The sequence below is a fragment of the Rosa chinensis genome, chromosome 1, assembly GCF_002994745.2.
Source record: "Rosa chinensis cultivar Old Blush chromosome 1, RchiOBHm-V2, whole genome shotgun sequence".
Taxonomy (NCBI): domain Eukaryota; kingdom Viridiplantae; phylum Streptophyta; class Magnoliopsida; order Rosales; family Rosaceae; genus Rosa; species Rosa chinensis.
In genome coordinates, this window is record NC_037088.1 from 2,320,648 (window position 1) to 2,343,699 (window position 23,052).

Here is a 23,052-nt window from a genome sequence, read left to right on the forward strand (position 1 = left end):
AGGAGAAGCAACTTATGAGCGAGGCTGTCAAACTGTGGCTGGATGATCTCAAATACTTGGCTTATGATGTTGAAGACATCTTAGACAAGTTTTCCATCGAGGTATTACGACGCAGAGTCAAGGAGCAACAAGGAGCTGCTACCATAAGTAAGGTACAGAGCCTAATTCCCCAAGCTAAATTCAACTTCCATATGAACTCTAAAATCAAGGAGATCACTGATAGACTCCTAGACACATATGAATGAAAAGAAGGGCTTCATTTGAACGATATTGGGATGTCTAGTAATCATTATAGGGCATGGAAAATGCCACCGAGTTCGTGTCGACCAGATGGACCTGTGATCTGAAGGGACTGGGATAAAAGCCAGATTGTTGGATTTTTGTCCGGAGCCGAGCCTAGTGCCATCAATTTTCATGTTGTAGCCATTCTTGGCATGGCAAGAGTCGGAAAGACAACACTTGCAGGACATGTATTCAACGACGATGATGCTGCCATGCAACACTTTGACCTTAAGGTGTGGGTATATGTGTCTGATGACTTCAATATTGTGAGAGTGACAAAGGCAATTCTCGAATCAATTACATCGGAGCACTGTAAGTTGAAGGAGTTCAGTAAAGTCCAGGATAATCTCAGTAAGGAGTTGACGGGAAAAAAGTTTCTCATTGTTTTAGATGACGATTGGAATACATGTGACTACGATATGTGGACCAAATTGCAATCCCCCTTCCGTGTTGGAGCACTAGGAAGTAGGATACTAGTGAGAACGCGCCATGAATCAGTTACAAGAATGATGGGAGCCATTTATAATTTGAAGTGTATATCAAGTGATGATTATTGGCAGGTATTTGAACAACATTCATTCTTGAACATTAGCAACAGCAGACCACAAAATTTCTAGTTGCTTCAGGACAATATTATTGTGAAATGCAATGGATTGCCGTTGGCTGCAAGGACGCTTGGTAGACTTCTACGGTGCAAAGAAATTGGTGAATGGGAAGAAATATTGGACAACAAATTATGGAGTCTATCAGATAAGAGTTGTATTCTCCCAGTATTGAAACTAAGCTATCACTCTCTCCCTTCGAACCTAAAAAGATGCATTGCTTATTGCTCAATACTTCCAAATGACTATGAATTCAGTGAGAAGCAGTTGATCCTTCTATGGATGGCAAAGGGTTTGATACTGCATCCAAAACAAAGTAGACAAATGGAAGATGTGGGTGGCGAGTATTTTCAGGAGCTATTATATATCTAGGTCATTATTTCAAAAATCAAACAAGGACAGTTCACAATTGTTATCAATGAAGGCTATGATTTTAGGGTTTCAGTGTTAAGGATTCGTGCTGATGATAACGTGTTTTAGAAAAACTGAATTGGGAGAGAATAATATGTGTATTTCATTGATAATATGAGCCTCTTTATATAGAGGATTACAACCAGAGAATATGAGTCTTACAAGGTAACAGTATCATACATTGACTAAGATATCTCTGAGAATATCTTTAAGACTTAACTAGAGTTTGGGCCAGACACACAATTCAGATATACTTGAACACATACATATTTTATACATTTAACTGTCAAAAAAATTCTAAATTTGGATATAATTATCAATTTACACCTCAAATTAGCAATTGCGAAAATTAACCTCTTAAATTTGGCAAAAATTACCAAGTTACACCTGCTTTGTTAATTCAAACATTTTTCATCCAAATGGAAGAAATGTGCCCCTGCACATAGAGGTAATATACAATAAAGATTTGTTTTACAAAATTTAAGTTAGAATTTTAGCTCCCCAAAAATATTGTTTTCTATCTCTATCTCCGATGATTATCACACGATGAGTATACAAAAAGCAAAACACAAAATTATAATACATGATTTGAATTTCATTCATTTCTTACATCTTCTGCTTCGAGCCTACGGTTCTCATGCAGTTGTTAAAGGAACTAAGGAAGCATGTTTATAGTTCAACATGTATAGTATTTTACGATGTAGCAATTGCATGGAACTTTTTCTATACCCAGCCATCTTATGTTGTATTGTTTATTACTTTATTATTTATGGATTCACTTATTATATGATGAATCTGTGCATATAAACTAAACTGGAGGAATATTTTGTAGATCCAGGAGTGTCTGATAACATAAAAAATTTGATGTAAATAAATATATGAAATGTTATCTGAAATCATGTGACAGTTGAATGTATATTGATGATTAAAGTATTTATATTTCTAATTTAATTTTGAAAAATCAAAAGTAGAAGCAAAAGAGTTTTAGAGAAATTAGAAAATCAAAATAAAATTCGAAGAGGCAAATAGACCATTCTATCTTTGATCCATCTTTCCCAATTGAATGCTTCTTCTTTTATCCCACGTATGACAGCACTTATAAAGGAGCACAAAGTATCGTCAAAAAAAAAAAAAGGAGCACAAAGCCCCGAGTAGGGGTCATCATGGGCCGGGCTAGGGCCGGCCCTACCCTAAATTTTAGGGCTTAGGGTCGGGCCGGGCCGGGCCTAGTCAAAGTCAACAAAATTTAGGGCCGGGTAGGGTCGGGCCAGGGCTTAAATATGCTAACCTTTACCCGCCCGAAAAGCCCGATCCGTTAGGGCCGAAAGGGCCGGGTCGGGCCGGCCCTCAAATAGGGCCTAATAGGGCTGAAATGGGCCAAAAAGGGCCTTATTTTGTTTAACAAAAAAAAAACATTATTTTTTTCATCTCAAAATATGGCTTAATGGTATATATTGGTGATATAAGACTCATTGTTTTTTATTGAACATATTTTATATTAATATAATACTTGTAACTTATAACATTTATTAATATTACTTAAGGTGGTTATATTCAATTAACTATTTATATAAATCTCCCAATATTAATTGTTGTCTAACAAAGAAAATTGAAATTAAAGAAAACAAAACTTATGAAATCAATTACAAAGAAAGAGATAAATTGCATATTATAGAAAAAAGAGAAACGTAATTAAAAAATAGAAAAAAAAATATGGCTTATTCGGGCGGGCCAAAAATTTCGAAATGGAAATTGATCAATCTGACAATGCTCATGGAGGGTAACAAGCCTAATAAACTAGTTATACTACATTACAAGGCATATAAGGATTATGTGTGATCCAAAAATTTTAAAATGAAAATCGACCAATCTGAAAATTCTTATATGTTTATACAATAGTGATAGGTATTGTGTAAAGAAATTAGACCGATCCGCCGTGAATAAGGCGTCCAAAGTAGTGGTCAACGCTTTGCACAAGCAAACTTCCCTAAGGGGAGAGGCACCATGCGCGGACAAACGTTGCGGAATTTTGACATCCGTAAGTAGACCCCCTACCCATGAGAGTGTGGGAGCTGAAAGATCGAAAAAAATGAATTGCCAAGGACCGATTAAGAGCATATTTGTTTTATGTTCTATTTAGGGTATTGAGTTGACCGGGTAGATCGAGGTCCAACCGAAGGCGGAAATTGCTGAAATTTCTACCACTAACACATATTCATATGAAAACAACATCCAGCGGTTCATTTTAAAAAATTCCATTTCGTCCCCCATTTTGCTAATGGAGGGTAACAAGCCTAATAAACTAGTTATACTACATTACAAGGCATATAAGGATTATGTGAGATCCAAAAATTTTGAAATGAAAATCGACCAATCTGAAAATTCTCATATGTTTATACAACATTGATAGGTATTGTGTAAAGAAATTAGGCCAATCCGCCGTGAATAAGGCGTCCAACGTAGCGGTCAACGCTTTGCACAAGCAAACTTCCCTAAGGGGAGCGGCACGATGCGCGGACAAACGTTGCGGAATTTTGACATCCATAAATGGACCCCCTACCCATGAGAGTGTGGGAGCTGAAAGATCGAAAAAAGTGAATTGCCAAGGACCGGTTAAGAGCATATTTGTTTTATGTTCTATTAAGGGTATTGAGTTGACCGGGTAGATCGAGATCCAACCGAATGCGGAAATTGTTGAAATTTCTACCACTAACATATATTCATATGAAAACAACATCCAGCGGTTCATTTTAAAAAATTCCATTTCGTCCCCCATTTTGCTCATGGAGGGTAACAAGCCTAATAAACTAGTTATACTACATTACAAGGCATATAAGGATTATGTGAGATCCAAAAATTTTGAAATGAAAATCGACCAATCTGAAAATTCTCATATGTTTATACAACATTGATAGGTATTGTGTAAAGAAATTAGGCCGATCCGCCGTGAATAAGGCGTCCAACGTAGCGGTCAACGCTTTGCACAAGCAAACTTCCCTAAGGGGAGCGGCACCATGCGCGGACAAACGTTGCGGAATTTTGACATCCATAAATGGACCCCCTACCCATGAGAGTGTGGGAGCTGAAAGATCGAAAAAAGTGAATTGCCAAGGACCGGTTAAGAGCATATTTGTTTTATGTTCTATTTAGGGTATTGAGTTGACCGGGTAGATCGAGGTCCAACCGAATGCGGAAATTGTTGAAATTTCTACCACTAACATATATTCATATGAAAACAACATCCAACGGTTCATTTTAAAAAATTCCATTTCGTCCCTCATTTTGCTCATGGAGGGTAACAAGCCTAATAAACTAGTTATACTACATTACAAGACATATAAGGATTATGTGCGATCCAAAAATTTTGAAATGAAAATCGATCAATCTGAAAATTCTTATATGTTTATACAACATTGATAGGTCTTGTGTAAAGAAATTAGGCCAATCCGCCGTGAATAAGGCACCTAATGGAGCGGTCAACGCTTTGCACAAGCAAACTTCCCTAAGGGGAGCGACACCATGCGCGGACAAACGTTGCGGAATTTTGACATCCATAAGTAGACCCCCTACCCATGAGAGTGTGGGAGCTGAAAGATCGAAAAAAGTGAATTGCCAAGGACTGGTTAAGAACATATTTGTTTTATGTTCTATTTAGGGTATTGAGTTGACCGGGTAGATCGAGGTCCAACCGAATGCGGAAATTGTTGAAATTTCTACCACTAACATATATTCATATGCAAACAACATCCAGCGGTTCATTTTAAAAAATTCCATTTCGTCCCCCATTTTGCTCATTAAGAAGTTAACATTACATTGGTAAAAAGGTTTCAACTCGACCAATTGATTATTTTTAGTTATGTTGATTACTTGATTTATTTCAAAATTGGTATTACATGAATATATTGTCCAATTTGAAATAATAGCTTTGTAATTATTACAGTTAATTAGTTAACAGTAATTATTGGTAAATATTAAAATACCCATAAGATTATATTAAAACGGCGGCGTTTTTGCCGAATTAACGGTTAATTCTTTAAAAAAAAATATTTTTTTCTTCTCAAAATATGGCTCAATTTAAAAGACTCATTTCCTAATATGGTAGATTGAAATAATTTTCTACACTTCCATAGTTTTATTACTTTTATACATATAACACATGTAATAGAAAATAACAAAAATAAAATATAAATTTTAGGGCCGGGCTTTAAGGGCCGGGCCGGGCCTAGCCCTTACGGGCTCAATCGGGCCGGGCCGTAGGGTAGGGCCGGGCTTTATTTGTGTGACCCATACCCTACCCTAAATAAAAAAGGGTCGGGCCGGCCCGCCCTAATGGAAGGGCCGGGCCGGGCGGGCTTAGGGCGGGCTTAGGGCCCAAGGGCCATATGATGAGGTCTAGCCCCGAGTTTCAGTTGCGTGTGGTAGCCATGACAGTTGTTACACGTGTCTCCCAGAGAACCCATTCCGCCATTAGTCCCACCATCGTTTTGGCTCTGGCTTGCCCTGTCTTGGATTTTCTGGTAATTAATCAATGGCTATGGCATGTTGATTTTGTAAAGGTTTGATCTTTTTTTGGTCTGAGTAAATAAAGGTTCAATCTTTACATGGCATTGATTTGTTGTTGATGATGATGTGAATAGGTGTTGGAGAAGCAGATGAGAGAAATAGAGGAGGAGCTTGTGGCAAGACTTCATCAGCTTGGAAAGGTCCCATTTGTTATTTTTGTATATAATATTGCAGCTGTTGTCTATTTTCTGTATCAGCAATCCTCAGTGGCTCATTTAAAAAAAGTAATTTATTTCCAATCTGCAAGGCTGAATCCGATTTCTGAAAAGTACCAAGTATTGGATTTCAAATTGGTGAACATTTGGTTAGAAATATAGTCAAATTGGTGAACATTTGGTTAGAAAAATTGAATTGGGAGAGAATAATATGTGTATTTCATTGATAATATGAGCCTCTTATATAGAGGATTACAACAAGAGAATATGAGTCTTACAAGGTAACTGTATCATACATTAACTACGATATCTCCGAGAATATCTTTAAGAATTAATTAGAGTTTGGGCCAGACACACAATTCTGATATACTTGAACACATACATATTTTATACATTTAATTGTCAAAAAACATTCTAAATTTGGATATAATTGTCAATTTACACCTCAAATTATCAACTGCGAAAATTAACCTCTTAAATTTGGCAAAAATGACCAATTTACACCCGCTTTGTTAATTCAAACATTTTTCATCCAAATGGAAGAAATGTGCCCCTACACATAGAGGTAATATACAATAAAGATTTGTTTTACAAAATTTAAGTTAGAATTTTAGCTCACCCAAAAATATTTTTTCTATCTCTGTCTCCGATGATTATCACACGATAAGTATACAAAAAGCAAAACACAAAATTATAATACATGATTTGAATTCCATTCATTTCTTACATCTTCTGCTTCGAGCCTACGGTTCTCATGCAGTAGTTAAAGGAACTAAGGAAGCTTGTTTTTTGGTCTGAGTAAATAAAGGTTCAATCTTTACATGGCATTGATTTGTTGTTGATGATGATGTGAATAGGTGTTGGAGAAGCAGATGAGAGAAATAGAGGAGGAGCGTGTGGCAAGACTTCATCAGCTTGGAAAGGTCCCATTTGTTATTTCTGTATATAATATTGCAGCTGTTGTCTATTTTCTGTATCAGCAATCATCGGTGGCTCATTTAAAAAAAGTAATTTATTTCCAATCTGCAAGGCTGAATCCGATTTCTGAATTGGTGAACATTTGGTTAGAAATATAGTCATCTATACAGACCAGTCAAAGGATTAATTTCTAGAGAGCTCTTCTAGTCTAACTAGAATTCAAGTTAATACTGAATTAACTCGTTACATTATATGTTGTTGTTATTGTTCTTGAATTTTGCTTGGTGTCTGAATCAATAGGTAATTGATGGTGATGGTTATCTTGAGAGGATATTCATGAGCCCAGCAGCTGTGAGGGCTGGAAATCTTATCTGCGAATGGATGGAGGATGCTGGTTTGCGAACGTGAGCTTCAATCCTAGTTTGTTTGCATCCAAACAGGAGTGTTTGAGGAATTCTTGGCTCATGTTGGTCTTGATTTCCAGGTGGGTTCATTGCTTGGGACATGTACATGGTCGAGTTGAGGGCACAAATGCTAGTGATGAGGTTCTAATACTTGTTTCTCATTTGGTACTGTTCTTTTCCCCTAAATTTCCTAACTGAATGTGTACTCTGGTACTACAAACAACAGGAGTAATGAACAGTTCCATCCCTTTACCTATTTGTTATAACAGGATATTGTTGTTGATGCCGGGATATTTGATGGGTCTTTAGGCATCATTTCTATGGTATCTGCATTGAAGGTTTTGAGTATCGATGGAAAATTAGGAGAACTAAAGCGGGCCGGTTGAGGTCAGTGTAAAATTGAGGTTTTGTGGAAACATATCATTGGCTCATTGAAAAATGTCATTAACTACTTCACAAGAAACATTTCACTAAATCTCTTCCACTATACGCAGAAATTACTGTTTGGTGGCTCTGCTAGAATTCTAACTACTAATATCATGTTGCTTTTGCTCAACATCTGTAGGTAATAGCATTTAGTGATGAAGAAGGAGTAAGGTTTCAGTCTACATTCATAGGAAGTGCTGCTATAGCTGGAATTTTACCAGTTTCAGCACTGCAAATAACTGATAAAAGGTTTCCTTGAATAAATCCTAATTTATCTCTATTTGTAACACTATTCTTTATCAATTAATTTATGATTATAGTCCTTGTTCAGTGCTGTGACAATTCAAGATGCTCTTAAGAAAAACTCCATTGAAGAGCAGCTCAGATATGACCCAAAGTCAGTTTGGGGTTATATTGAGGTATAATGCCCTACGTTGGTTATGTTCATAACCTGTATTAGAATATTCTCTGTGGAAACAGCAATAAAATGGATGCATATTACAGGTTCTTCTAGTGCTCTGACTACAAACTCTGCTGATTGTTTCATGTTGTAGATTCACATTGAACAAGGGCCTGTACTGGAATGGGTTGGTTTTCCTCTAGGAGTTGTTAAAGGCATAGCTGGACAGACAAGACTAAAGGTATCAAAAGTGTTTCAGCTTTTCATAGGTGCATGCCTAAATTATGTTTCATCTAATCATACAAACAAGAAAAATTTCTGTAGTTGAGAATTGTACTATGCAACTACACATATATGTCTGGAATTCATGAGGATTGAAAAAGGGACTAATATTGATTTTTAGGTCTTGGAAAAAGTGGAACAATATCTTTATGAGAAACTACACGTCTCATAAGGGAAAATTTCATGAGAGAACCAAGAAATTGAATTCAAAAGCTCCTATTATAGATTGTATTTCATCATACAGATGTTGATGTATAAAGTAGTAAACTACAATGGCATTATATTATACTTTATTTCGGCTGAGCCGTCCAATATACATAAACATTGTAGGTTACAATGAGAGGTTCCCAGGGGCATGCTGGAACTGTTTCAATGATGCGTCATGACCCTATGGCTGCTGCTGCGGAAGCCATTGTATTGTTAGAAAGCCTATGTAAGCATCCTCAAGATTTTCTGTCTTTTGATGGTCAATGCAAAAGTTACTCATTAGAATCACTTTCAACTTCACTCGTTTGTACCGTTGGTGAGATATCGACTTGGCCAAGTGCAAGTAATGTTATTCCAGGACAGGCAAGAAGTTTATCTCTTGACATTGCTAAATTTGATATTAAATGCCAAATCGGGTAATGAAAATGATCTTCTTGATTTTCAGGTAACATTCACAGTAGATTTACGTGCAATTGATGACATGGGACGTGAAGCTGTTGTATGTGAATTATCTAACCGATTGTATCAAATATGTGATAGGCGTTCAGCTTCGTGCACAATTGATCATAAGGTGTGGAACTTTTCATGTCCTAGTCAATCATTTGCAGGTAGCTTAACAAGTAAGACAGTAACCTTACATGCTTTGAACCTTTTCAGCATGATGCAAATGCAGTCATTTGCGATTCTGAGCTGACTTCGAAGCTGAAGTCAGCAGCTTATCTTGGGCTCAAGAGAATGACAGGTTCTGTTCAGGATGAAGTACCTGTATTAATGAGTGGAGCAGGACATGATACAATGGCTCTGTCTCATTTAACTAAGGTTTGTTATCTTTAATTTGCAAGATGAATCATGAACCATATGTTAATGTTTTTGTTATTTCCTGTGGTGTATAATTCTGGTCTCCAAAAATATGAACAGGTGGGTATGCTTTTTGTCCGCTGTCGAGGAGGCATAAGTCACTTCCCTGAAGAACATGTACTGGATGATATGATGTTTGGGCATCTGGTTTGGCAATCCTGGCATTCATAGAGACTCAGCTCTAGATTGGAGCATTTTTTCGACATTACTGTATATATAGGAGAAATCTCAATAATCTAGTATGTGACAATTGTACATAATCATGATGGGTCTTGTATGTGACAATTCTTTTATCAAGTACAAACCAAAAATTAAGGGATCATATTTACTCTGCAATGTGAAGCCCCTGCATAATGTTTCTCATTTTACTAGTACTGTGACATTTTCTGTTCTTTATTTATTAGTATTGGAGGTCTAGCCATTGGAAGCGCGACCCCCGCTGCCCCCAATCCCCCCATTCTATTCATATGAAACAGAAAAATTTACAAACCAAGAGGGGGACATAGAACCGTACCTCTTCAAGGAAACCAAGAGGGGCACATGTACTCGTGGTTTCTGACGTGGAGTATTCTCGGCTGCTTTTATATTAATTTGTACCTTTTAATTTGTGCAGCGTGCGGCGAGAGCATTGTTGGTCACGTGGCGCGCACGAGATCCGTAAAAATAGCATCAGAGAGGGGTTAGATAGAGATATAAAATGATCATGACCGTTGAATTATGTAACCGGCTGACCCTTGGTTGAGAGTTTAACCAAAGAGCGTAGGGGATTAGTCATAATTACTTTTTATGGACTAATAAACTTGAAAGCTTTAGACCCTCTTCGATAGTAATCTTAGAGGTTCATCCGGTGAATGATTCTCTTCAGTTTGTCTTGTTGGAAAATTTTGGTCTGCTAAAATTAACTTTGTTTTGCAACATGGAGAGTGAGCTCTCTGAATTATTGCTTCTTGTTCTGGTTTAAATTTGGCCATATTGAATTATAAAAATGTAGGCCAAGTGCATGATTGTGTTCTGTTTCATTGTGGCTGGTATCTGTTCTCCAGTCAATGGGTACACTCAACGTGTGTGTCAGGTTTTGATTGACTTCATTGATACCTCCAATTGTGTTTAACCCGGTCAAATAATAATATGGATATATTTTGTTGACCAATACATCAGAATGGTCTTTGTGTTCAATTTGATCTATGATTATTTACTGGAAGCCACCTTTTTTTTCCATAGTGGACTATCAAATTATAGGTTCCCAATCAGGGACTGAAATGAATGAGGAAAAGCCTATGTAGACTACTTGCCAAAAGTGTACTTTTATACCTCTTAATCTTCCTTCTTAGATCTATAACCAGATTCCTGCTATTGCTAAGGTGGTAGCTTTCTTCTGCTGCATAAATTAATAGTAGTAATAGTAAACAAACCTATGTTCAGATTGGAAACAAGATATTTTGAAATATTACTGGAAATTTTCTTGATTTCGCCTCTTAGCTTCTGTGGAAAGTTAACAAGCTCATTAATCTTTTTCGCTTGGGCAGGAGGAACTAAAATCTGTTGAATATCTCCAACCTGCTTCCCGATGCTGCAAAGAGTATGTTAGTTTTTCAATTACCTTTTGAAGGCACCTAGTTTTAGAGTAAAAGGAACTGGAATTGAATATCTTTCAAATTTGTTTGTTCTAGCCATGTAAGAAAAATGAGGTGATTCTCTTTATATAATGTTAGTCATCTTCTAGTAGATTGAATATAAATATTTTGCAGGATTGCTGATTTTGGGACTGCGAATCCAGATCCGTTAATACCAACGTAAGAATATCACCAAATTTTTGGTAAAGTTTAGTTTGCATTATGTGCATTGTGATCATTATTTTGTATTTATCTGTCAAGCAGAAATCGAAAGAAACGACGATCCTGTTGCTTTTGGAAATGGCTCTGGTACCATCTTCTCTTTACTTTTCATTTCTTGTTTACTATTTTCAAGAGAAATGCTGCTCTACTATTAAGATAAAATTGCTTCAAACAAAGAAATTGTTAGCACTATTGAACTGAGAACAACTTCCCAGCAAAAGTAAAATATGTTCTGCTAAAAGTTCATGAAGCATTTGAATTCTTTCTATAGATAGAAATGTGGACTCAATCTTCATCCTTCGTCCTCAATTGTATTTGTGATAGTTATTTCAGTCTTGGGTCATTTGTTAAGGAAGTATGATTTTGATGATGCCTAAAACTTACTGTTATTGATGGAAGTAGCAGTAAAGCTAGAAAAAATTTTGTGCTTGGTTCCTAAAATAACAAGATTAACCTTAACATTTGATTAGCAGTATCGTTGGCCTCTTCTTTACCCTCCTTTGTAATGCAGTATCAATCACAATTAGACATAATGCCTAAACTTTCTAATAAAGCATTCATGAGATTGCTTGTCTTTATGTGGCCTCACAAGTGTACATTCCTTTTTCTAGTTCTGCATTCCATGAGGGGTGTCTCCAATTTATACTAAGATAGTCAGACACAAAGCATCTTGAAGAGTTGAAGTTTCTAAATTTTTATATGCAAAAGAGCCAGATGTTTTACCTTTGAAGTGGATTTGCAGGACTTGCGAAAGCTTGTTTGTACCTGCGTATAGCTTGTGGTCTTCTAGTACCAGAAGCCAAGCTGTTTCTGCATTTGGAGGATTTGCTTTATGTGGTTAAAGCCAAACCCCATGATGTGTGACTCACTGATTGTGCAAACTAAGTTGAGCCAGTAAGGCTGCATTCTTGTTCTTTGTAGTTACTCTTTCTTGTTTTAGTTATATATGCAGGGGATCTCTGAGCTTTTCCATTGTAATGATTTCTTCTTTGTCCTTTGGTTGCATTTTGCAGAAGTGATTCTCTCTGTAAATATTCTCATTCTAGCATCTCATGTGATTCTGAATTTCAGTCAGAGGTTGTGAAAGATGACTCGTTGTCAAAGGTAAGTACCGGTGCACATCTTCCAGGCAAATGCTTTCGAATTGCTAAAATGTTCTGTTGGGAACCACGTGAATTCGATTGATCTGGAAACGAATGAATTTGTTCTATTCATTTGCAAGTGAAGTCTACTGTATTTAATAAAGATATTTCCAGGCTAGTTTAGTAAATTTAGGACATGGACTCTCTCTTCTGGGAATTTGCATTCCTAATCCGCTCAGAATTTTTAGAGCTGAAATCTTTGGAATTTGAGGAAATCATGTGGGTCGTAGCACGTTCTAGCAAAATCTTTGTTGCTTATGGATTATGCGTAACTTGGTCCAAAATACTAACTGCATATAACTTTATTCTTATTGTTTGTAGTATGTTTGGTTTTTCTTTAGTGGTCAAACTACAGTTCCTAAATTTGGTATTTTGTTTGATTTTTAGGTGAGTAATCTTGATGAAGGTATTGAACGACTTGGATCCTGCAATAAAAGTTCATACCCGACAATTTCCAGCTTGAATAGGATGTAAGCTTTTTCCCCGGAAGCAACAAGCAAATTATGTCTCTTTTCTACTATTCTGTTTGCATTTGTAAGGGGTTCACTTGAAAGTTTAGGAATAATAGTACATGACAAAGGAATTTATTTTAAATTCAACTAGCCTCTCACGCGTGTGTCAATTGGTTTTTTTTTTATATACTTTATTTGTGTCTATATTATTTTGTTTGAGTTTTTATTAATATTTCTAAAAAAATAGTTTGTTTTCGTAATTTATCTAAAAAATGTTTATTTTTTATGAAATTATGAATAACTTTTTTTTTCTTAAAAAAAAAAAAAGAATAACTTTTTGTTTAATAAGCAATTTTTTTATTTAAACTGCCAACTCCAAAAAAAAAATTAAACTGCCATTTGTTCAAGAAAAACCTAATTTGTGTTTAGCCCAAATTCTAGGTTACTTGACCTAGTGGTAATAGGATTTAATTAGAAGGATCTAGAATCCTAATCAATGTAGAATTACTTTCCTTGTATGATTGAGATTCTATGCATTGTAATCCTCTATATAAAGAGGCCCCTATTATCAATGAGAATACACAGCAAATTTCTCTCCAATTCAGTTTCTCTACAACACGTTATCAGCACGAGCCCTAACCCTGAAACCCTATAATCGTAGCCTTCAAATCCCAGAAACCTCTGCAGCTACAGTACTTCCGGCTGCTACAGTACCCCCGGCTGCTACAGTACTTCCGGCAACTTTTCCGACCGCTTTCCGGCCGACTTCGGGGGACTTTTCTGGACAACTTTTCGGTCGGCTACAGTAAAGTGCTACAGTACTTCCGGCTGCTACAGTACCGCTGCTACAGTACTCCGGCAACTTTTCCGGCCGACTTCGGGGGACTTTCCTGGACAACTTTTCGGTCAGCTACAGTAACGTGCTACAGTACTCCCGGCTGGTACAGTACTCCGCTGCTACAGTACTTCCGGCGACTTTTCTGAACAACTTTTCCTTTTCGGTCAGCTACAGTACTTCGGCTGCTACAGTACTTTTCGGTGACATTTTTCCCAGGCCATCTTTTAAGGTAAACTTTTCTAAAAGTTCCCGTTTTTGAAGTTTTTCTTTCAATTTCTTCTTCTTTTCTCGGGGACTTCCAACATCCCTTCTTCTACCCCCCTTTCTCTACATAGGGGAGACCAATAGCCGAACTGTGGGGGTTCGTGCTTACTCCAAGCTTAGAGCTTGTAGAGTCCTCCAAACTTAGAGTTTGTTGAGAAGAAAACGATTGACCATGTACATCGTCGTTTCGATCTAATCCAAAACCCCTCTTGGAATCGGATTTTCTTGGAAGCGACTACGCTCAGAAAATTCCTAATTTCTTGGAAGCGACTACGCTCAGAAATTTAATAGTTTTTCGTGGTAGCCTTTTTCGCTCCGAAACTAACCCTAATCTTGTGTTGTTTTTCAGGATGAGTTACCTGAACAAGTTGAACTTTGTTCCACTCGAGACAACTGGCGCTGGATACCATAGGTGGGTCCGAGATGTGCGCCAACATCTTAAGGCTGATGGAATTCTGGAAACCATCCAAGAGCCTAGTCAGAACGTGCTCTCCATTGAGCAAGCTACTGCTTTTGAAGCAAAACAAGCTAAAGCCATAATTCTCATGATAAGACACATGAATGACGCGCTCCAAAATGAATACCTCAATGAGGAAGACCCAAGAAAGCTATGGGTAGAACTAGAGCAGCGATTTGGCAACGTTCGTGACTCCCTGCTTCCTGATTTAGAAGTGCGATGGCATAGCCTCCGCTTTTGTGATTTCAAGTCTGTGCTTGATTATAACTCGGAAGCTCTTCGTATCAAGTCTCTGATGGAGTATTGTGGCCAAGCCATAACTGATACGATGTTGATCGAGAAGACTCTCTCTACCTTCCCCGTCTCTGCACTGATGATTTCAAAGAATTATCGGATTGATGTAAATGCAGGACGTATCACAAGGTTTCATGAGCTCATTGGCGCCATGAACGTAGCTGAAAAGCACGATAATATCCTTGTGAAGAACTATAATGCTAGACCCGTGGGAACTAAGCCTATTCCGGAGTCTAACTATAGTCGCGCCCCCAATGGAGGACGCAAGGAGCGAAACCCTAAAGATAGGGACAATTCTGGACGTTCTGGTCCATATGTTCGCCCTAAAGAGGAAGGAAATCGCCAAGAGAGGCGTGCACGGAACCGTGGAGGTCAACGTGTGAAGAGAGAGAGAGGCAGAGCCTCCGACCATGGTGGTAACGCCACCAAGAGGATAGGTCGTCCAAATCGCGCCCCAATGGCGCCTCGATCAAGGGAGCCTGACCATAATGATGTTTGTTTTCGATGTGGATCAACTGAACATTGGGCCAAAACATGTACCGCACCCCAGAATGTTGCAAACGCATACAAGACGTATCGTGAAGCAAGGGAAGCGAATTACATGGCACAAGAAGATCAAGATGGCGATCTAGATCTAAGGGTGGAAGACTACAAGGATCAAGACCAAGAAATTGGCGATTTTGATTAAGTCTTTTTATTTTCCAAGAGATGTAGGCAATTGCCATATTACTTTTTTTTGGATTAGCTTTTCTTTAATCATAGAAACAATGATGTATTCCGTTGGCTTATGAATAAAATTTCGAGTTCTTTTCATTATGACTCAATTTTGATTCTGAGCATATTACTTTGTGACTACGATGGCTAGGCCATCAATATTAATTCAAGGACATGGAATAGCCCAAGTTCCACTTGCCAAATGGCACCTTGATTACAGTTGTCACAGAAACTCTCTACGCTCTTAGGGCAAATATTACCCTATGAATAGCCAACGAATTCCATGCGAAAATGCGTGTAGAGAACGGAAATGAGTTCCTTTGCATTACCTCTAATGATTGCGAACAAAGACGCATCTTAGAGAAGTTTATGTGTCGCTCTAGTGGACTTTATGTCACTATTCGAGCTATTAAATCCAATAAAGTTATGAGAGAAGATCTCTTGGACTTAGACACATATTGGCTTTGTCACGACAGGATAGGTCATCCTGGTCATGATATGATGATCCGTCTACAAAAAGACTTCACACGGACATCGTTTACTAAGCCTGTTCCTTAGGGAAATTAGGATTGAGACCGTCCTATGCAAAGGATATGACATTACTCATTCTGTTCTTACAAAGAATCCGTAGGGATTTTGTGGATTGATTCAACCAACTTGCGGACGTTTAAATATCTCATGATGTTGGTTGACACGCAAACACACTGGTCACGTGTTGTGCCATTGTCCACTTGTAATGCTGCTTATGCTACACTCCTAGCACATATCATACAACAACGGGCTCACTCCCCGAATCATCCTATTCAGTCAATTGGATTTGACTATGCTAGTGAGTTTACATCGAAGACTTTCGATGGATATTGCAATGGGCTTGATGTTGGACATCACATTCCCATGTACACACCCAATTGGTCTCGCGGAAACGACTACGATGGTAGTCCGAACATTGGTAATGCGCACCAATCTTCTTACATCCGCTTGGGGTGATGCAATATCGCATGCAGCCATGCTAATTCGTCTACGACCTACCGCCACTCAATGTACCTCTGCGTTACAGCTAGTGACTGGGTACACATCTTTTGTACTTCCGCACATTTGAGTGAGCCATTTATGTGCCAATTGCGCCGCCACAGCGCTCTATGATGGGTCCTTACAGACGAATGGGCAACTACGTTGGATTTGTACTTCCAACAATCGTCCGCCACTTAAATGCCCTTGCTAGGCGATCTCCTTACCGCTAGATTTGCGGATGTCACTTTGATGAGACAGTCTTCCCGTCGTTAGGGGGAGATAAGAACAAGGATGTTCAACAGGAACGACAGGAATTGTCGTAGTCTGTCCCCACTATGTCTCATCTTGATCCCTATTAAAGTGACGAGATCACACAAATATGCTGCAAACAGGCCTGCAAGGAAGGACGTCCCTACGAGAGGACGTAGCGCCACCCTACACGGAGGTAGGCATGGCGCCAACGCCAAAGAGAGTGGCACTCTGGCGTTACAGGCCCTGGCCCCAGCTAGGATGCGTGGGAGGCCCGTGGGTTCGAAGGATAATTTGGCACATTCCAATCCTTTAATCATCAAGACTCAAAATCCGTCTCATGAGTATCTTCCGGGTTATGGTTATAGTTGGGGGACGCCTCAACGTCAAACCCTATTCCTGAGAATATAGAGCTCTATGAAACTTACACTAGTGTACATGAGACGTGGGATAGAAACTCCATCATAATTGATGATGTAGTTGCGTATTTTGTTACGCATGAGTTTTTGAGTTAAATGATATCGAACCACGCTCCGTTGATGAATGAATGCCAACGTAGAGAGTTTTTGGCCTAAATGGAAAGATGCGATCCAGGTTAAGAGGGATTCTCTAACGAAGAGGAAGGTTTTCGAGCTAGAGATGCCAACACCTCCTAACATAAAACCTGTTGACTAATGGGTCTTCGTTAGAAAGCGTAATGAGAAAAAGAGATGGTAATCTCGCCTTATGGCGCAAGGCTTCTCACCAAACGCCCTGGAATCGACTACGATGAGGCATATTCTCTCGTAATGGATGTCATTGCACTCCACTACCTTGTCAGTTTGGTAGTTTCCGAATAACTGAACATGCAGCCTACAAATGTGGTCACTGTGTATCTCTATAGGGATCTAGATACGGAATATACATGAAGGTTCATGGTGAACTTCATTTACCCAAGTCAAGTGGCTCTAGACCATGGAGCGCATTTACAATAAGGTTGAAATGCTCACTAAAGTGACTACTTGATTGGGAAGGGATATGCCCACGCGTTTCTATGACAAGTTTCAGATTCTATCGCGGTTCATGTTGGACATGATCTTCATTAGAAGCCCTTAAAGAGTTAAGGGAAACCGCTGAACACTTGAAATCTGAGTTTGAGATGAAGGATTTTGGGAGAACACGATTATGTCTCGGTTTGGAACTTGAGCATCGTGTCGATAGATGTTTAGGCATTTTGACAAGGTCAAGCCTTCAAGCACCCCCATGATCATCCGTAGTCTTGATCCTGAAAAGGATCCTCTTCGTCTGAAGGATGATGGCGAAGATGTGCTAGAGGCAGAAGTGTCTTACTAGAGTACAATAAGCGCATTATTGTACTTAGTTCAATGCACAAGGCCGGACATCTCATATGTTGTAAACTTGTTAGCTAGATATAGCTCTGCGCCAACGCGACGCCATTGGATTGGTGTAAAAGATATCTTTCGATAATTGAGATGTATGAATGATATGGGCTTGTTCTATCCCTATAGAGAGATGATGGATTCGGACCCATCACACAACAGGTACGCCGCCAACCCTGGCTTGCGTCCATTATCCCCATCCCAAAACGACATGTGTTTTGGAAGGTTTTGCTGATGTTGGGTATCTCTTTGACCCACACAATGGTCATTCCCAATCCGGTTAAGTGTTCACCATGGGAAAAGACCATGACATCTTGGAGGTCTACAGAATTGACCCTAGTCGCTATATCTTCGAACAATGCAGAGATCATTGCTCTTCACGAAATGGTTCGTGAATATATATGGATTGGATCCATAATTACGCATGTTCGAACAATTGTGGTTTGAAGTCTACCACAGATGAGCCTAGGAGCATTTAGGATAATGCTACTTGTTTTGAACAAATGAGGCAAGGCTACATCAAAAGCGACAAAACCAAGCTTGATCAGCAACAACAGGCTCTCCTCGAGATCAAAGTGAATTAGGTTCGATCTGAGGACAATGTGGCAGACTTGTTTACTAAGTCATTGCTCAAATCCACGTTCGAGAAACATGTGGCAAGAATTGACTTGCGGAAATTATCTGAACTCCCATGATCGTAGTTATCAGGGGGAGGCGCAGACATCAGGGGGAGATGTCTACATGTTCGTCTCGAATCGTGAAGGGTGTGTTGTGCTCTTTTTCCCCTTCGACCGAGGTTATTTTTGTCCCACTGGGTTTTTGTTACTCGGCAAGGTTTTTAACGAGGCAACGAGAGAAGCACCGCGTTTGGGCAACACAAGGGGGAGTGTTCAAGGAAAACCTAATTTGTGTTTAGCCCAAATTCTAGGTTACTTGACCTAGTGGTAATAGGATTTAATTAGAAGGATCTAGAATCCTAATCAATGTAGAATTACTTTCCTTGTATGATTGAGATTCTATGCATTGTAATCCTCTATATAAAGAGGCCCCTATTATCAATGAGAATACACAGCAAATTTCTCTCCAATTCAGTTTCTCTACAACACCATTGTAGTTAACAAAACGTCTAAGATCCTTTTTTTTTTTTTTGTAATTTCTTCAATTCAGTTTACTGTTATATTTACTATTTTAGCCTTCATGTGTTAAATTATAGATTTTTAGACTATAATTAAAGAAGGGTAAATTGCAGGGTTTTTTGAAAATTTAACCGTAAGCCTTGTTGGCTTAATTAAAGAAGGGTAAATTACAGAGTTTTTTGAAAATTTAACCGTAAGCCTTGTTGGCTTAATTAATACTGATAACCGTAAGCCTTGTTGGCTTAATTAATCGTCTATGTCTCCTCGCCCGTCCAGCATTATGAAACTGCCGGTATAATGTCTTGTCATATATTGATCTCATATTGTTTAATGACCTGGCTGAAATAGAGTAATATTGCTCATTTGATGGATGTTGTCATTGATATCGTTCTCTGTGCTTATTTAGATTTCATCTTCCAGAGTGTCTGCTGACCACCCGAGGTGGGTATCCAACTGGGGGATTAACAGCACGTGCAATACACTTGGGAAGTAAATCTGTTTTACTGGCACATGCAATCGTTTAGATATCTGGGAAGTCGTCCTTGGCTTGAAGACATCAGATCTGAAGTGTGGTGATTTTCTGAGCATTTCAAATTTGATTAGAAGGGTTGAATCTCCCGCGCATGATACTATGGAGTTTTCATACCAATGAAAAGATCTAAAACAAAAATATCCAAGGGTGTTTTGGCTGAACTACTATTTATAAATCGTTTATTTGATTTAGAGATGTAAAGATTCTGAAAAGAAAAAATGCGTTTTAGAAACTTGTGATACAGAACATAATGATATGGGTGAAGATTGCGCAAGCAAGACACTGGCACTTATCTGAATGTAATATAGTGTTTTTTCTGTGTTTCGTTTACAGAACTTGTGGTTGATTGCCTATTACTCTATTAGTAATATATGGTAATGCAAAAGACTTGAAGATAATTTGATGATATGCGAAGGCACTTTCAATTGATGGATTACATTTTAACATTTGAAATAACATGTGCCATTTAAGAACAGGGAGGGAATGCATTTGGAATGTTTACAAAGTTGGGAGTGCATGTTGAATAAGTATGCGGGGTGGGGTAGCAGGATAATGATGATAACCAATTTCCTATAGCCTGATTAGAAACCTACAGGTGATGCTGTCAACTAAGGATAGGAAAGACAACAACAAATTGAAAATCAACTCAAAATCAAGGAAACCGGAAACCAGATGAAAGCATAAAGCATCCCGGTTTTCACAATTGTGTCTGAGTTTTTTTATAGTTCCTAGTTTGCTACTTTGTCTCATAGACATTTTATCTGTTTAGTTAGTGAGATATGAAAGCTGGTGATGTTTTCTGTGCACATTTGCTTATCCCCATGCAACTGTGATGTAGGACGAGAATGTGCCCAGTTTAGCCAGAAAACCATAAAAGCAAAGAAGCGGCGTAGAATCAAGAAGAGTGATTGGAAAATAGGTAACTCACGCGTAATGAGATTATTAGCCGCTGGAATATTCAAGAAGATTTGGTTTTGGACCTTTCGAGTTACTCGTACAAAAAGTCGGATTTTGATTTTGAATCAGATTTGACTAACTTTTGGCCAGAATGTCCGTTTGAGACGCATGATAGCTTTCCAGAATGGGAACGACGAGATCTTCAAGACTCACTTTAGTGAGCCCTATCAGATTTAGGCCAAAATGTATCGTCTTAATTATCCGATTCGTGATTTCATATTTTTAGGCTAGTTTTACATTCTTTTTATTTTAGGTTTTCTAGTTTATTTTGGATTTGTTTTGTTTTAATCCGTGGGCTTTAGGGTTTCATTGTTAGTCGCCCTAGGGTTTCTTTCTCATATATAAGCAACCTTAAATGGCTGCAGAACTATCTTTTATCATATTATCAATCAAAATTGAGAGTTTTCTCTTTTATCTCTGGTGGACTCCAGAATCTTTGTTTTAGGTTTATTGCTTGTAAACCTAGGGTTACTTACGCCCGCGTCAGTTGGTATCAAAGCGAGTTTCGCCCGCTTCTTAGCAGACGACGATCCAAGGGAGAACTTCACTTAAACTGTAGCCTAAGAAAGACAGCGTTTAACATATGTACTGAAAAAGCCATTCAGCATTTTGGACTGCACAGAGATGGGTACCTGATCTGTAGAGTGCACAATTTGAGCCTAAAAATATTTGTCCAGCTTGCATGCATTGGTGGATACATAGACTCGGTGTACACCTTTGTGATTCATGGTGACATATTTGCATTCTTGCTGACTTTATTGAGCCGGTATTTATAGATTTCTTAAAGTCATAGATTGCATTTATTTTCAGGTGGAACTCTTTTGTAGGCAACTGCCCCAGTGCCCTGTATGGAAATTATGTATGTTGAGGACTTTGTTCTTTTTTTTTTGTCAAAGAGGACTTTGTTCTTTTTTTTGGTCAAAGAGGACTTTGTTCTGGGTTATTCTTTTTCTCTTCTTTGGGTAGTTTGTAAGTTGGTCCATTAAGAATTTGCCATCTTTTAACTATAAATGACTAGAGAGCCTAAGCAATAGTGTAGAAGCAATCCACCTTGAGCATAGCGAAAAACAAATTTCAATGGTGGACGGCAAATTAAAATCAATCAAAGATCTTCCCATTTCTACTTGCTTGACCCATCAAGACAATAGGGAAACAACAAGGATACAAAAAAACCTCCAAGGCCATATGCATTTGAGGCCACGAAAAGGTTTGAGTCCAGGCAACACAATATTATAGCCTGCTTGAGAAGGATAAAAAAAAACAAGGTATCTCGTCTGTAATATTCAGCTGAGAAATTGCAGAGTTAGATGACACTTCTAAATGTACTCGGGTTGCACTTAGCTGAAATCCCAGATAAATTAAATTTGGGATTTCAATATTAGGTAACACCTCCAAGTATAAACCCACACCTCGATCACAAAAGGGACTGAAGCACTTCTTTTCATGTCTCTTTGTCAATTTGCATGGGCATCAATCCTTTACTGTCTCAGGGGTTAACAGATTTTTGCATGGGCATCATCGGAACTTACACTCAAGATACCTTCCGTTAGATATGCCAACTACATTATTTTAGGCTTCAGATCCAAAATTTTGAAAAATCCGTCATCATTATGATATCGATCGGCTTGGTCAATTGATTCAAGCTTAATAACCCTATTTTTGTGCACTACAAGCTTCAAAGAGCAAGAGCATCATCGGATCATACACTTGAGAAACTTTTTGTTAGATGTGCCGACTACATTATTTTAGGTTTCGGATCCAAAATTAGGAAAAATCAGTCATCATTATGATGTCGATCAGCTCGGTCAAATAATTAAGGCTCATTAACCCTATTTTTGTTCACTACAAGCTTCAAAGGGCAACATCATAATCAAATGGTACACTTCAGAAACTTTCCGTTAGATGTGCCAAGTACATTATTTTAGTTTGCGCGTCCAAAATTCGGAATAATCCATCATCTTTATGATGTCGATTGGTCGGTCAAATGATTAGGGTTTAATAACCCTATTTTTGTTCACTACAAGCTTCAAAGGGGAAGAGCTTCATCGGATCGTAAACCTGAGACACCGATCATTAGATATGCCAAGGACATTATTTTAGGCTTCAGATTCAAATTTTGAAAAACTCAGTCGTAGTTATGACTTTGATCAACTCAGTCAACCGATTAATGCTTAATAACCCCTATTTTTGTTCATCACACGCTTCAAAGGATAATGGCATCATTGGAGCGTACCCTTGAGAGACCGACCTTTAGATGTGACAAGTACATTATTTTAGGCTTCGG

The 23,052-nt window shown here is 38.3% G+C and overlaps 1 long non-coding RNA gene and 2 pseudogenes across 1 annotated transcript; all 3 read left to right on the plus strand.

The window, feature by feature from the left end:
• The first annotated feature begins 358 nt into the window (after nt 1–358).
• On the plus strand, nt 359–1,256 carry LOC112198213 (annotated as a pseudogene).
• A 5,499-nt stretch (nt 1,257–6,755) lies between these two features.
• LOC121048943 lies at nt 6,756–9,708 on the plus strand (annotated as a pseudogene).
• A 768-nt stretch (nt 9,709–10,476) lies between these two features.
• Nucleotides 10,477–13,081, plus strand: LOC121051935. The gene is made up of 7 exons (XR_005807542.1): nt 10,477–10,869; nt 11,035–11,087; nt 11,257–11,301; nt 11,386–11,430; nt 12,086–12,237; nt 12,357–12,447; nt 12,873–13,081. It is a non-coding gene; the product is annotated as an uncharacterized LOC121051935 (long non-coding RNA).
• Nucleotides 13,082–23,052: the final 9,971 nt, after the last annotated feature.